The sequence below is a fragment of the Pinus tabuliformis genome, chromosome 6, assembly GCF_031772625.1.
Source record: "Pinus tabuliformis cultivar Carrire ecotype Pingquan chromosome 6, CPIR1, whole genome shotgun sequence".
NCBI lineage: Eukaryota > Viridiplantae > Streptophyta > Pinopsida > Pinales > Pinaceae > Pinus > Pinus tabuliformis.
This window is the reverse complement of record NC_142292.1, coordinates 65063193-65078243: the sequence shown is the minus strand read 5'-3', so window position 1 is coordinate 65078243 and position 15051 is coordinate 65063193. Positions and strand designations below refer to the sequence as shown.

General features: G+C 36.0%; 1 pseudogene; it reads right to left on the bottom strand.

Moving 5' to 3' along the window:
• The window catches only part of LOC149257250 (exosome complex exonuclease RRP44 homolog A pseudogene), a 176826-nt pseudogene extending 163720 nt beyond the window's left edge, over positions 1–13106 (bottom strand).
• Between the last annotated feature and the right edge of the window lie 1945 nt (positions 13107–15051).

Genomic DNA, 15051 nt, shown 5'->3' with positions numbered 1-15051 from the left:
AATGACCCCATTTATGAAACTTTATGGATATCACCCACCGCCCATCACATCATATTTAAGAGAGAATTCTAAGGTTCAAGTAGTGGAAAATCACATCGAGCATCAATAAAAAGTTCTCAAACTCTCAAAGGATAACCTAACTTTGGCACAGAATAGAATGAAACAACAGGCAAATCAACATCATAGCGAAAGAAGTTTTGATATAGGTGACTGGGTATTTCTACGGCTACAACCATATAAACAAATGTCCCTCAAGCAAGCCAAGAAGGATGATAAATTATAACCAAAGTATTATGGTCCATACAAGGTGTTGCAAAAGATTGGTACTATGGCATACAAATTGGAGCTACTTGCAGCTTCCTGAGTACACCCAATTTTCCATGTTTCATGCTTAAAGAAGGTTATTGGTGAAAAGCTCCTAGTTCAAATAATATTGCCAGAACTTGATGAGGAAGGAAAAATCATATTGGAACTTGAAGCAGTCATAGAAACAAGAACTCGACAACTACAAAATCTATCATTTTCAGAGTATCTTGTCAAGTGGAAGAACTTACCTGTTGAAGATTCCACATGGAAGGATGAGAATTTTATACAGAAGCATCCAGAACTACTCAAGCATTGAGGAAAACAATTTTTTGAATGCGAGGGACATGTTAGGTCCCTATAATACTAGTGATTCCCTCATTACTATTGTCATTGTAGCCCTTATTGTTATTGTTATGCCCCATAGAATCCCACTATTGTTATGGTTGTGCCCTTTTATTATTATTATTATGTCGGCTTTGATTATATTGTGACTCCTTAGACTCCTATATATAGAAAGGAGTTTTTGTCATTTGTATCATCCAAGAATTGTTCATTTGTGTAATGTAAAGGAGGTTTCCAGGGAAAATTTTAAGAACCACCCTAAATTTATATGTATAATAAATGGGTGAATCCCCATGATACATAGGAAAAATGGGAGGTGATTTTATCACTAATATAATATGTATATATATATATATATATATATATATATATATATATATATATTGGAAAATCTCTCACCAGATTATATTATCTTGTAAAGTCATGTCGAATCTTTCACTGAATTATAAAATCTTGTAAGATCTTGGAAAATCTTTCACTGAATAATAAAACATTGTGAAGTCTTGGCGAATGTTTTGTTAAAGTATGAAACCATATATGATAATAATAAAACATATTTGTTAAACTATAATATACTAACATACATGTTTGGAAAAAGGAAACATAATTTTCACTTCCTACAAACAATGTTGCAAGTTTTAGTGGCCATGTTTGTAATGGTAGGAGAGATTAATGTTTTCTCTACCACTTTTGCCAAGCTATCAAATTTCTTTCTTATTCCATAGACTCCAACTGCGATAGAAAAAAAAAAAAAAAACACATCAAGTTTGTTTACCCCAACACGCCAAAAAGTAGAAAGCCCCAACTATATAATATAATGAAGTAGTAGGTATTCTAAAGGCCTGAAGGGGATCTAATGGAAAGAACTGATCATTGTCAGAAGCCTTCCAATCAACATATAAATATATAAATGTAGATTTATTATTATTTTAGTTGGAAATCTTCAATCAAATAATAAAATTTAATTACGTCTCTCCCAATCTAAATTTCTTATTAGCATAATTAACTACCTTCATGCCATTTTTAACAGGGTTGTAACATGTGGATTAATTTCCTTTTTGGTGCACAATCTCCGCCTTTTAGGACAATATGGTGCAGTGACCCAACCCCTATAGATCATTATGAAAAATTAAGAATAGCAGAGAAGATGAAAGGTTGTAAAAACCAGCATATTTTTCAAACAACTAATCCAAGATCAGTACCTTAACTTTTTCATGAAGATATCATATTGAGAATGTTTGAAAAATGGTGGGAAATTTGGGCAGCCACTATCTCTCTTCTGCAAGGGTGATGTGGAAAGAATTAAGATTTCATTGTTTTGAATTTTTTTTTTTGTTAAATAAGAAAAACCAATATCAATGGAGATATCAGTATTTTTTACTAAATTTTGTGAAGTGACTAAATGTAGCATTAACCATTCACCTTAAGATTTTTTTTACAATATAATTTCCTAAGTCTATTTAATATCTTCATTATCATAAAAACCAACCTATATCCTTAGAGGGATGAAATCTATTTATCCCTCCCAGCACTTGGTAGACCCGGAATTAAGTTGGATCTAAGCTGATAGAATTGCCCCTTTAAATAGTCTATGCTCACATGAATACCATGGTATTACCATGGGTCAATACCATGGGTTATCATAAACCTGGAGCTTAAAAACTACTATTAGTAATTTATAAAAATTAATAAAATTAATAATTGATTTTTATTTTATTTTTTTATTTTAACCAAGTTAAAATGTTTAAGTGACATTAAATTACAAGATCCATTTTTACTCTTGATCTACCAAGCCCCGAGAGGGATCAAATATTTTTTCACTCTATGTTAGTTTGCATATCACGATATTTGATCCAAAGTAAAGATGGATCTATGCTAGTTTAATTCCCCCCTTTAAATAGGCTGCATTCCATGTGAATACCATGGGTCAATACCATGTGCCATCTTTATTTTTATTAATACTAATATTAGGGTTAATAATATTTTTTTCATGGTATTAATAATAATTTGGCCCATGGTATTTGGCCCATAGGCTTCACCTAAATATAACACATTTTTTGAGTGTTCGTAAATATAAGGTGGCTTATGGAGTAAATATAAAAAATGTTTTATTTATTTACCATACCTCTTGTTTATTTATATTTTTATTAATTTACCATACCTTTTTTATAAATATGGTATTTGGCCCATAGGATTCAATTAAATAAAACCTCTTTTTTGAGCCTTCTTAAATAGAAAGAGGGTGATGGACGAAATATAAAAAGAGGTTTTATTTATTTACCATACCTCCACTTTATTTATATTTTTATTTATTTACACGCTTGTGTGTTCATAAATATAAGGTGACATATGGAATAAATATAAAAAAATGTTTTATTTATTTACCATACCTCTCGTTTATTTATATTTTTATTAATTTACCATATCTCTTTTATAAATATGGTATTTGGCCCATAGGATTCACTTAAATGAAACCTCGTTTTTTAGCCTTCTTAAATAGAAAGAGGGTTATGGACTAAATATAAAAAGAGGTTTTATTTATTTACCATACCTTTGGAGTAAGTATAAAAAGAACTTTTATTTATTTACCATACCTCCACTGTATTTATATTTTTATTTATAACTATCATAAATCCATTTTCTTGAAATGAGGGCCAATGGAAGATCGTAACTCCTAATTTCAAGGGCTAAATTTACTTTTTTTCCCCTCCCTTAAAATAAGGTGGGCTAACCTCCATACCTAATTTTTTTATAAAATAAATTTGAGGCGATTTGTAACAATGTACTATGATACAAAATATTCACCCAATAAAAATATAAAACCCCTTAATTTAGCCCAAAGGCGAAAATTCGCCCCTAAAATTTTCCATGGAGGTTTTCCCCTTGAAGAGGTTGATTTCTAAGGCATTGATGTTTCTTTTCTATCTTTTTGTGAGCTGGTTTCATAAAAGTTTCCAGATTCAATTTCTTGACCAAGTCTGTAGAAATTAAATTTTCTTGAGATCCACTATCAAACAGCGTATCAATCTTGGTGTGTTTGGAAATAACTCTGGTATGGAAAGACTCAATTCTGTTTTCCTCATTTGAAGCATTATTGGCATTATTTGCTGCGTTGGTGCTTGCCACAACTTCCTCTTTACTTTGTTTTGACACGAATTTTCCCTTAGTAATTGTGGCTTCGATCTTTGATTCATCACTTGAGTCAGAACCCAAGTCTTGTTGTACAACAACGTCTATCTTCTGTTTCCCTTTATTGTTAGATTTCTTCGGTCTTAATTTAGGATAAAGCCTCCAATAATGCGCTTCATCATGACCCTCTTTGGAACAATTCTTGGACATGCGTTTCTCCCCTTCTTTCTTAACAAAAGAAATTTTCTTCTACTTTCCTTTAAAATTATTTCCTTTTCCACCACTCTGGAATGGATTCTTCTTACATTCTTCTTATACATTTTTCCCTCTTTCTTCGAGGTGTGTAGCTTGAACACATACCTCATCAAGATTTGTGGGATTAAACATAAGAATGGTATGTTGAAGATAGCTATGCAAACCTCCTATATATTTAAAGAAAGTATCTTGTGACTGTAAGTCTACTCCTAGCATAAGAGATCTTCTCCTAAACTCTTGAGTATACTCTTGCACATTTCGACCTTTTAACTGTCTAAAATTTTTCCAATTCATGATAGCTTTTTGCATATGAGCTAAAGGGTAGAATTGTCCTTTTATAGCAGCAATGAAATCAGACCAAGTAATAGAGATCTTACCATGTTTTTTGATCTCGTCTTGAGTCCTTGATTCCCACCAAATGAGTGTTGTACCCTCCATTTACAATGAATCCAACTGAATTTTGATATCATCCTCTTGAAGGTTTTGAATTCTACAATACACCTCCAACTGACAAATCCAGTTATCCAACTTTTATGCATTAAATTCTCCATTGTACATAGGCAACTTGAATTTAACATCAAGATTTAGAAAAGGTGATTTACTAGTTCCTTTTGCAGAATGATGATGAGTATGAGTAAGGGTTGTATTAGTGGAAGAGTGTGAAGATGCTTGTGAAGTAGAAGGTGAAGAAGATGGTGGAGAGGGTGGAGGCTTTTCTCCATTCCCATTACCTCCTTTTCCATTACCTCCTCTTGAAGAACCTTCTCTTTTGGGAGGTTTGGAACTTTCACCTTGCAATGTGCTATTCCTCTCTTCATAGAGGACCTTCATCATCTCTATCATATCAAAGAAAGCCTTTTCGAAGGTCTTCTCATCTTCTATCATGATAGGTTCTTCATCATGAGACATGGTCTCTCAAGATTCAACTACAACTTCTCCAAATTGAGGATGTACTGGTGTAGAGGACTTTGGAAACATTTCTCTTCTTACCCTTGAGCCAACTATAGGGATTTCAACCAGTTTCCCTTCTCCTCTTTTGGGTTTTAACCTTGTTAGCATGACACAAACTTGAAAACAATTAAATCCTTCTTTCACAAAGAAAATATAGTAAGCGAAAACCAGTGCTCCGATACGAACTTGATCTAAAATGGAGCAGATTAGTAATGTTGTTCTAATTCCCCATTCAAAATAAGACCCAAGATGCTTATCATTTTCTTATCAAGTTCTTAAGGATTCACCATGTTTGCTTAATTAACTGATTCCCATGAGAGTTTTCTTATGTAAATGTTATAAACAATTTAACATAAAACATATGCTAAACAACAAAGAACATCAAAATAAAACACAACACAAAGATTTGATGAGGAGTTCACCCTTCCTGGTCTACGTCTCCTTGGTCCAGCTTCCAATGCTTGGGCCTCTCTATTATGCTCAAAATCACAACAAAAGTGTGTTTAAAATTCTCAAATGTCTCTGAAACCTGTCTCAATGAGTTTAGAAATGCCAAAACTGCTAGCATTGACTCCTTTTGCAACCAAATTGGTTAAAAATTGATCAAGAAGTTATGAATTCCCCTTGTTATCCCACTATTCATTCCACAAAACGCTCCACCTCCGACATGATCCTACAAATTAGCCCCCAAAAAATGCTAACTGGGCGAGAAGTTTGCCACGCAATGGGCCATAACTTGTCGGCCGTATTGCAAATCACAATCGGTGTAAAAACCTGACGGATGGTCTTGTAAACAAAGTGGTGATTGTGCGATGCGATATCAGTGGACTTGACGGGAACTTAAACTAATCCATATAAAATATCATGTCCGGGGTCTTATCGCTATCGGAACTCATTGGATTTCGCTATCGACAGATAATCCCTGTATCATATATATATATATATATATATATATATATATATATATATATATATATATCTCTCTCTCTCTCTCTCTCTCTCTCTATCTATATATATATATATATATATATATATATATATATATATATATATATCGACGGGTACTAGGTGCGATATGTGATTGCGATATATCGCATCACAACCCTAATTGTGTCGGGGGCCGATTCTATAACCCGATTCACTTGCGACCTACAATATGTGATATGTGAGGGCCAATGGTGGCCTTCCACTTGGCACCTCCTGATTCGCCAAAGAGTTTTGCCATGTCATCCAATCCTACCATGTAGACAAGTCAAACTTGAACTTTGACTTTCTCTAACTTCTGCATACGAACTCGAAATTGAGTGTCATTCACATAGTTGGATTTAGAATGATAAGCTCTTTAATCTGAAGCTAAGTTTAATAGAATTATGACACTTTGATTTTTGAGCATAAACTTGAGCACCTGCTCAATTTCCAATTAAAATTAGTATTTCCATTCATAAACAATAATTGAAGATAGAACAATATATGCAATGACAAAGAAGACAATCAACACATCAACAAGAGACACCAGATTTTGTCAGAGACTAGGAAAAAAACCCCACTACGGGGAAAACCCTTCGAAATTCTTCTTCTATTAGATTGTCATAAAATGTTTAGTAGAGAGTACAATGAGCCCAATATAATATGATATAAAATACAACCTAACAACTTTAGAAACCAGTTTACAGTGGCAGAATATATCAGAGACAACTTGATTTAGACTTTAGACAACTTCATAAAACTTTGGATGATGGTCGACTATAGTTGTTCTGCTCCTATACCAATAGGTGTCATATTTCATGATTGACTTGTTGAGCTCTGTAATATGTTCGCTCCTTTCCTTGTTGCAAAGGTTTTCCATATTATCAAAAAATCAAAAATGTAAAAAATGTAAAGACGGTATGCCCTAAAAGAAAAATAAAAGGGTAAAAAAGAATAAAATGGTCGAAAAAATGAGTAGAAATGAACCCCAAACAAAGAAAGACCAGGAAAGTGTGCAAGTCCAAAATTCCACTACTTTTTCATTTTCTATAATAAGCATTGTGTGCAGCTTGTTACTTTATGCCACAATTGATGAATGGGCAAACAGCTTAATCTTGGCTAGTTCATATGTGAATTTCTTGTTTTAGAGATAGAGAATAAAATCTGACCAAACTGTTCAATCTTGGCAAATAAGTAGATAGGTAGAGTAAATAAAAAGGAGCTCAACAGTTTAATCTGAGCCCTTGGATGATGAGTGCAGACTTAGGTAGGCTTACCATGAAAAGAAAAGGAAAGTTGATAAGGGTTTGCCAGTCTAAGTGCACCCAAATGAAGAAGAAAAAATGCTAAGCCAAAGTAGGCATGGTAGGTAGATGGTGTTGCAGAATGATAATTGTGATAGATTATGTCTCTAAATGTGTTAATATTTATCTCTATCGCAAGTGCCAGGCGGACATGATACTTGATGCAACTCAAGCGAGGCAAGGTTACATAACTAACTCCACTTCTTACTTTTCCTTAATCATTCACTAATTTCCCCTAAGTATTAAGGTCTGTGAAAAGACTTAGTGCTTAATATCACTCATAAAACCACTCCTTCCATTTCATAAAGTTTTCCTAAGTAAAAACCCTATTTTACTTAGGATGATGCACTACCTCACATAAGAACCCCATTCCCACTTCAAAACCTAAGTTTAAATTGTAAACTTAACTTGGCGCTTATTGTCATTTCATAATTCATATTAATTTTTAACATTTATTATGTAAATCCCATATAAATGTTAAACCCTTCCCGTAATATATAAATATATTAAAAACCCAGATATATTATATATCCCGCCCCGATTAATTACGACCATAGCACTGTTTTCACATGGAATTAATAAGTTTATTTGAAACTTATTAAGAACCTTTCCCCGCTGTGAAAACGAGGTTAATTAACCATTTGGGTTAATTAATAACTACCCCCGACCCAATCAAAATAACCCTGAAATGATTAAATCATTGATAAATACACTGGGCCCGCAGCAGTTAAACCCCTGCCATGTCCTCTGCCCGTCCGCCGTCCGATCTTCGCCTTCACATCCAATGGTGCAAAACGATATCGCGACCCCCCTTACCTCTGCCTGTTAACTCGTGATCACCGACGGTTTTCCACCCATACCAAAAGCCACGCGTCGCCCGTTCAGCATGCTCTCTCGCCCTCCATCCAAAACCACTCAGCCCAAAAAGTGGTGCGATCAAACTTCTTACCACCTTCTGCTGACGTCATCCGCCCTCCGCTGACATCATCCACCCAATTAAACAGAAAAAGACCCGCCAACCTTCGTTTGGTTAAAATAAACGGGTAAAACATGTTTTTCATTGTTATACACTGCGTCCTATGCTCCCTGTAGAACAAACTTCCGAGCCAACAGTTTAGTTACAAACCGGCACCCGACCACAAAGACTCCAGCAACAAACCCGCAGCTTGTCAGCCAACCTGCATTTGTACAGTTTTCTTCTTCAACACAGGTATTTATCCAGTTTGCCATGAAACCCTGCAATTTCGATTCTTGGCTAAGAACTCTACCTGAAAAGGTCAAATTCAAGTTTCCGAACAGTAACTGCCATAAAAATACCCCAAATCAGCTGTTGGTCTATTTTTCCTCAGAAGGCCCGAATTCCAGTTTGAATATACAAAGAACTAAAGATAGAAACCCCTTGTTTCTCCCCTTGACGCTCCTCACTCCTGAGGAAAATTTAGAAGCATGAATTACCAGAGAAAAGTGGTGGGAAGACATGTTAGCAGTTTTGTAAATTTACCCTAGGTAAAAGGTAAAATATTGGGCAATTTACCAGACAGAGATGAACAGGGTAAATAGACGAAGTGTATCAGATCAAGGTTGAAGAGTATCAGTAAAAACAGGGCAGCCAACACCGAGTGACTGAAGAAGATAGCTGCCAGCCAAATCCTAGGGCCTGCCTCCAACACATTCAACAAAAACAGGACCAGCACAATATCAGTTTATCTTTTTCCTATTTTCAAGACTAGCTGTTTCTATTTTCTTGTAAACTATTTTTAGTCATCCTAGATATTATCTCACTCTGTTATGAGATATTTGTTATAATTTGCTGCATAAATACCCCCTCCATTGGAGTATTGGGGGGTGGATTCCTAGACCTTGCTGTAATATTGAATTTTTGGAATAAAGAGCTGTTGGAATCAACTATTGCATGGCTTACTGGATGAAGAATTGAAGTAGAGGACTTGTCACAAACTTCTTGAATCAACCACCGGATCAATAAGTCCTCTATATCTTTTGTCTTAAAGTTTTCTTGTTTATTATATCGTCTGTGTTTCACAATCTGAATGATAAAGAAAAGATTTAATTTCAGAATATGCTTGATTGCACTCTGTTTTCAAGTCATTATTGCTCTCTGTGTTTTTTTCAGAATTAGGATAAACAGTGAAATCTTAATTTCTCTTGTTTCCTATTCTTTCATGTTGATTATTTGCTAAAGAATACTTAACTGCTCCTTATCAGTTGTTAGAGCCTAGATTTACCTCAGGCTGAAAAGGTAGGATCCAGGACCAATATCAAACCACACTTAGCCTCGTAGCTAGCCCTACGAGGATAGGAGAGGGCTCTCTCCGGGTCAATCTCAGCAAATGATGATCTATGGGGTTTGAGATGACTAAAATATCTTCTAATGTTATGCTAGGTATGAAATGCAAGGATTTGATTTGATTTTTTGGGGGTTTTTTTGGAATCAAGGGAAAGGCAAATTTGGGTCCGGGGATAAAGGCTAGTTTTGTAGAGTTCTGATTGGGGCAAGAAAGGCAATTGTTTTGATGCTTTGATTTGTAAAGATGGAGGGTTCAAACTGGTGAGAATCTTAAGAGGGAAAGAGGGTGTCAAGGACCCTCTTCAAACTAAAAAAAACATTGAAAATTAAACAAAATTGAAATGCAGAGTATAGCAAGCTAATGAATTCTACATTTGTCACTCATTTGTTTAATTTCAGAAGCAAAAGAGAAAGGAAGTGGTACACACAAATATCAGTGAACTTACAAATTACATAGAGAAGAACACCATCAAAACACAGAGTCACAGGGATCCCAAAAAGTGCTGCAAACCTAGGTCTTTCCTTTGCCAAAAATGCAGAAATCAGATGTACAATGGAGTGCCAAGCAATCCCAAGTGTCCAACCCTGAAAATGATTGAGAAATTACATGTTATAGACAAGCCTAACTCCTTACCATGCCTCTAGGGGTCGAGATCATCATTCTAGGAGCTGTTTCAACCATATCTAAACAAGGAACTGAAAAATAGGCATTGAAACAACTTGCCTCTATATAAAAGGAAACTGATTCATTCACTATCTTTTGACTTTTTAGTGAATGAATCTACATGGATGAGTAACAATGTGCCAAAATTACATCAAAGTCATGAATTTACATCAAGATAAGTCAAAATTTACATGAAAAAGTGAAACTAGTCAAAACTGGGTGAAATTCTAAGATGCTGAGTGAAAAATAGGCCAAATTCCCCTATGCACTGCGCCTGAAACCTGTATGCATAGCACAACTTTGAGGCTGATTTTGAGGGTCTTTCCGAAGTCCAAATTGAGCACAAGATAGCTCGTTTGAAATAACTGCCTGTCTACTTTCCAACCCAAGTGGAATTTCTGGATTTGGTGTCCATTTGACCCTCCAAAAACCCAATCTCCTAACACTACTTCCTGTGGGTGCAAAAGGTGGCAGAGAGGTCATTTTTTGTATGTTTTTGACCCTTTAGGCAACCCAGAACTTGATGAAATCCTTAGGAAATTCATGATCATGCATAAATTTCCATAAAAAATCCAAAAATATAAATTTTTCCTCCAGAGGATCTCCCAATTATAACCTCGCGCCAAGTGGCGCTACGCGTTGGGCGGGAAAATCTGTTTTGAAGCCAAAAAATTCAAAATTGACAAAATTTTCTCCAAATTTGTTGAAATTTGGATTAAAGGTCCATCATCAAGTATCATGCTCAGCCAAAGAAGCTTTAGCCAAGATTTGGAGCCTATCATGCCTTTTGCGTCGTTTTAGTGCCCTCCTTAGTCTTGCCTTCAGGATTTTGATCCTTGCTTTGCAAACATGAGTTCGTGCCCAATAATGATTTTTCATGTGCCTGAGCATGTCCTTATCTTTATTTTCCTTATCCAATAGCTTCTCAAGATGAATACTGACCCTCTCAAGCCAAGTCTCTCGATCATCCTCTATCTCCTGCTCCAATGAAGTGAACTCTATTCTCCTCCTTTGGGCAGCTTGGTGGTTTTGCCGAATGTTTTGTAACTCCATGACTGTATGTTGATCCTCCAGTTGTTTGTTTCACTGCTCCAAATAGTTTATGACCCATTGAACTCTCTGCAACTTTTTTGTCAATGCATCTATCTCGGCTTTCTGCTCCTGAATGACCTCCCTCAGCTTTGAGCTAGGAGAGCTCACATCATCATCGATGAGTATGAAATCAATGTCTAGGCCTCCTGAAGGGCCCTCATGCTGCATAGGCTTCTTTTCTCTATCCTGTACCTGTACTACTGATGACGGCAACGAGACCCCTTCCAACCCAGGTGGAGATAGTACTCATCGGGCTGCTACAAACAATCCTCTCATGCCTCTTTGATAGGTGACATATGTCGGCACACTAGTAGTCTCTGCCTCCCGACCTCCATGCTAATGTGAAGGTTCACCTGCATGATGGACAACCTCCTGATGAGCTACTGAAGCTGTGAAGAAATCACGAGAAATGAAGTCTTCCCATGTGATACCTTTCAAGCCAAGTTGATGTACAACAATGATCTTGATGAGCGCATAATGGTAAATGCTATTGTACTACTGTTCAGGAGTCTTCTTTTGCACAAGAGTGGTCATCCTCTCGATGTTTTGGCACATGAAATATGGAATGTTCATCATCTTTACTCTCATGAAATGCATCAATAATCTGATATGGTATGCATAGAGGCGTGAGAAGTGGCCCTCACAACTGAAGTATCTGATAATGAGTCTCATCAACGGTGCATAGGATTCTTTCAAAAACTGGAATGGGAACACCCTACTGAGCTATTTCACATAGCTGGGCGTGATGTATGGTTCATAATGTACTTTTTCTACCTGTTGTCTTTTGTTCCACTCCTCACCTACATTCAGTATTACGGTTGCTTGAGAAACGGTCTATGGTGTCAAGGTGAAATTTACACTAGCAAGAGTTACCTAACCATTATGAAAATGTAAAACAAACAACCGAGCCAACTTGTAATGATGCTAAATTTGAGCAATCATTTCACAATACTGAAAGCATGACTATTGTTGGAAACAAGCCATGGCAAGTGGGCAAGCTTGCAATTCAGTCAATGAGGTGGGCTCTTCTCTGACATGTCTGCCACCCTTACGAGGCCTCCTCGGTGCATGAAGTTCTGTGGTAGAATCACTGTCTTTATCATATGATGACTTGGTGTCTGTCATGGTGCTGCAAAGGTGTATGTTAAGTATGTTCTTGGTTTGGTTTGAAAATGATAAATGATTGTTTTTTTTTTAATGCCAAAGGTTCCAAAGGGGAATGAGGGACTTTGAGGAATATGGAACAATGGGAAAATGGGTTGTCAAGTGAGATTAAGGTGTAATAATAGTCACTTGACTGTTTGGAACTCTGCAAATAATATGGGAGAGGGAAAGTGATAGGGAATGATAGGGTTAAGGGATAGGGATTAATGAAAACAAGTGATAAGAGTGGCTTTGGGACATAGGGGAAAAGGAAAGGGACTGTATGATGATAATAAAACAGTGAGGGAGAATCCAGTGAGGAATGAAATACTTGGCACAAAATTGTTTTTTAAACCACCAATTGTAAAACCCTAAGGAGCAGCTTAAATAAGAGGATAGGGTTTGTAGTTTAGCATTCAAGTTCTTCAAACAATCTTTGAAACCACACCCAAAACTGATCAATGGCAACTTACAAGATGATTTGACTTACTTGGAGCAGAAGAGCCAAGAAATTTGGGATTTCGTTGAAGGCAGTGAAAAAACTGGAGTATCGGCCCTGTGCACCGCGAGCACAACCTAGTGCGCCGCACTTGGTGAGTGCACTGTGCACATTCAAATTTGCACAGTGGATAATGGCTGTGTGCGTCATGACCACTATGTGCGTTGCTACCTCTACCCAATGCACCACGTAGTAGAATTTCAACACACAGTCTCAGCTTCAACACATGCTTTCGCTCCTCCAAACTTGACTCCGCTTTGCTGATATTTCTTGCAGGCAAATGAATTGTTTTGGACACCAAAATATCTTATATGACCAATGGATTTGAATTTTTGATTTCAAATAACCCACTTTGTAAAGTTGTATAACTTTGGCACTTTGACATTTTAATACAAACTCTGTTTTGGTTTCCATTTTGACTTTTGACTTGAATGATGAAACTTTTGTCAATTTTTTGCAGGGATGGTTGGCATTGGATTTTGGCAAAGGATGACTAGGGCTACGCCTGAAATACTCCATGATTGAAAAACTTTAAAAATTACATATTTATTACAAACAATAAATTTGACGATTTCTTCTTCAAAAGAGAGTTTTGAAGAAGAATCATTTTCAAGCATTATTAATAATGAAAATTTTGGAATGAAAACTTATTAAGAACATCCTCATGTGCCTGCTGGCATTATTAGACACTTTGAAGACAAAATTTGCGAAACCCTAGACCTAATGACTGAAAAGACTCTTGGATGACCAAAAGACCATCCATAATGACTGTAAAATTGACTTTGATGAACTTTGATGATCAGACACGAACCAGCAAGTACATGACATGAGGGAAGTATGGAGACAAGACCCTTCCATCAGAATATTGATGCTCCTAATGGAATGCAAATGATAGGAATGTATGAGACACCTAAGATGAAATGCAATAAACAAGATTTTGATCTCTGACAGAGGGCTGAACAGACCGACTCTAACATCAATAATCATCCAATTTCCCTCTTTAAATAGGTTGAAGGACTCTTAACTGCCCTTCACCCCATTTGAGCCCATTCCATCTGTTTCAAGTCTTTTATTTTATCCCTGTTTGACTACCTTGCTCTGTGAAGCCATCCTCTGTTAAGAAACCCAATCCAAAAAGCCATCTTCTTTGACTCCATTAGCCCAATGGACTGAACTACTCTGTCCTACCTCTCTACTCTATTGAATCTCACCACCCAAACTCAAACAAAACTCCTAAACTTCATAACTAGTCTAATACCTTTAAAAACAAAGCTAAATCATAAAGAGAGAGCCCTCTCTGGATATAGATTGGCTAGATTTTGTATCTAAAAGATTGGTCTGTAGTTACCTCGACCTCCTTTCCCTTTCTTACAACTTTTGGGAAAACCTGAGTGATAACATCAATGGCGACTCCACTGGGGAACTGAATAATTTGTTTGTTACTACTGTTTTCTATATAAGCTATAGACCGAGCCTGAAGTTAGCCAGGTAGCCTTTGAAATGCTTTTGCTTTGCGATTGCAGAAGTAAATGAATGCTGCTTCAGTCTATCTCTGGTCTAGCTTATAGAATGAACATCTGGTTCCAAATACTTGATCAATTCCTCTTGTCAAATAAGTCTTTAAGAAATTTCAAATCCCATATCTAAAGCCTCTTAAAGAAATCATAGAAGTTGTTTTGAAAATTCATAAAAATCAAAATAATCATAAAAGACTCAAAAATTTGGTTCCTTGGAGAACTAAATTTTTCTTCAGAATTGTTTTATAGGTTTAGATCTGATCTATGATGGTGGATAGGGATCAGACACACAAAGGTTAAAATCATCCACCTGGCGACTCCTCATCAATTTCACAACTAAGACTCCACTGGAGGGATGAACTTGAAAGAACAATATAAAAAGATTAGGCTTTTAACTTGGATTGTTATCCAAGACCTTATGTTCTTTCTAAATTGATAGAGTTTTCCAATGTATATTGTATTTTAGAAAAAAAATTAGATTAATTTTTGAGTATTTTCCTTTTGAAAACTGTAAATATCTATCATCCTTTTGAATCTTATGATGATCACTTTCCAATCAAGAAGCCTCAAATACTCAA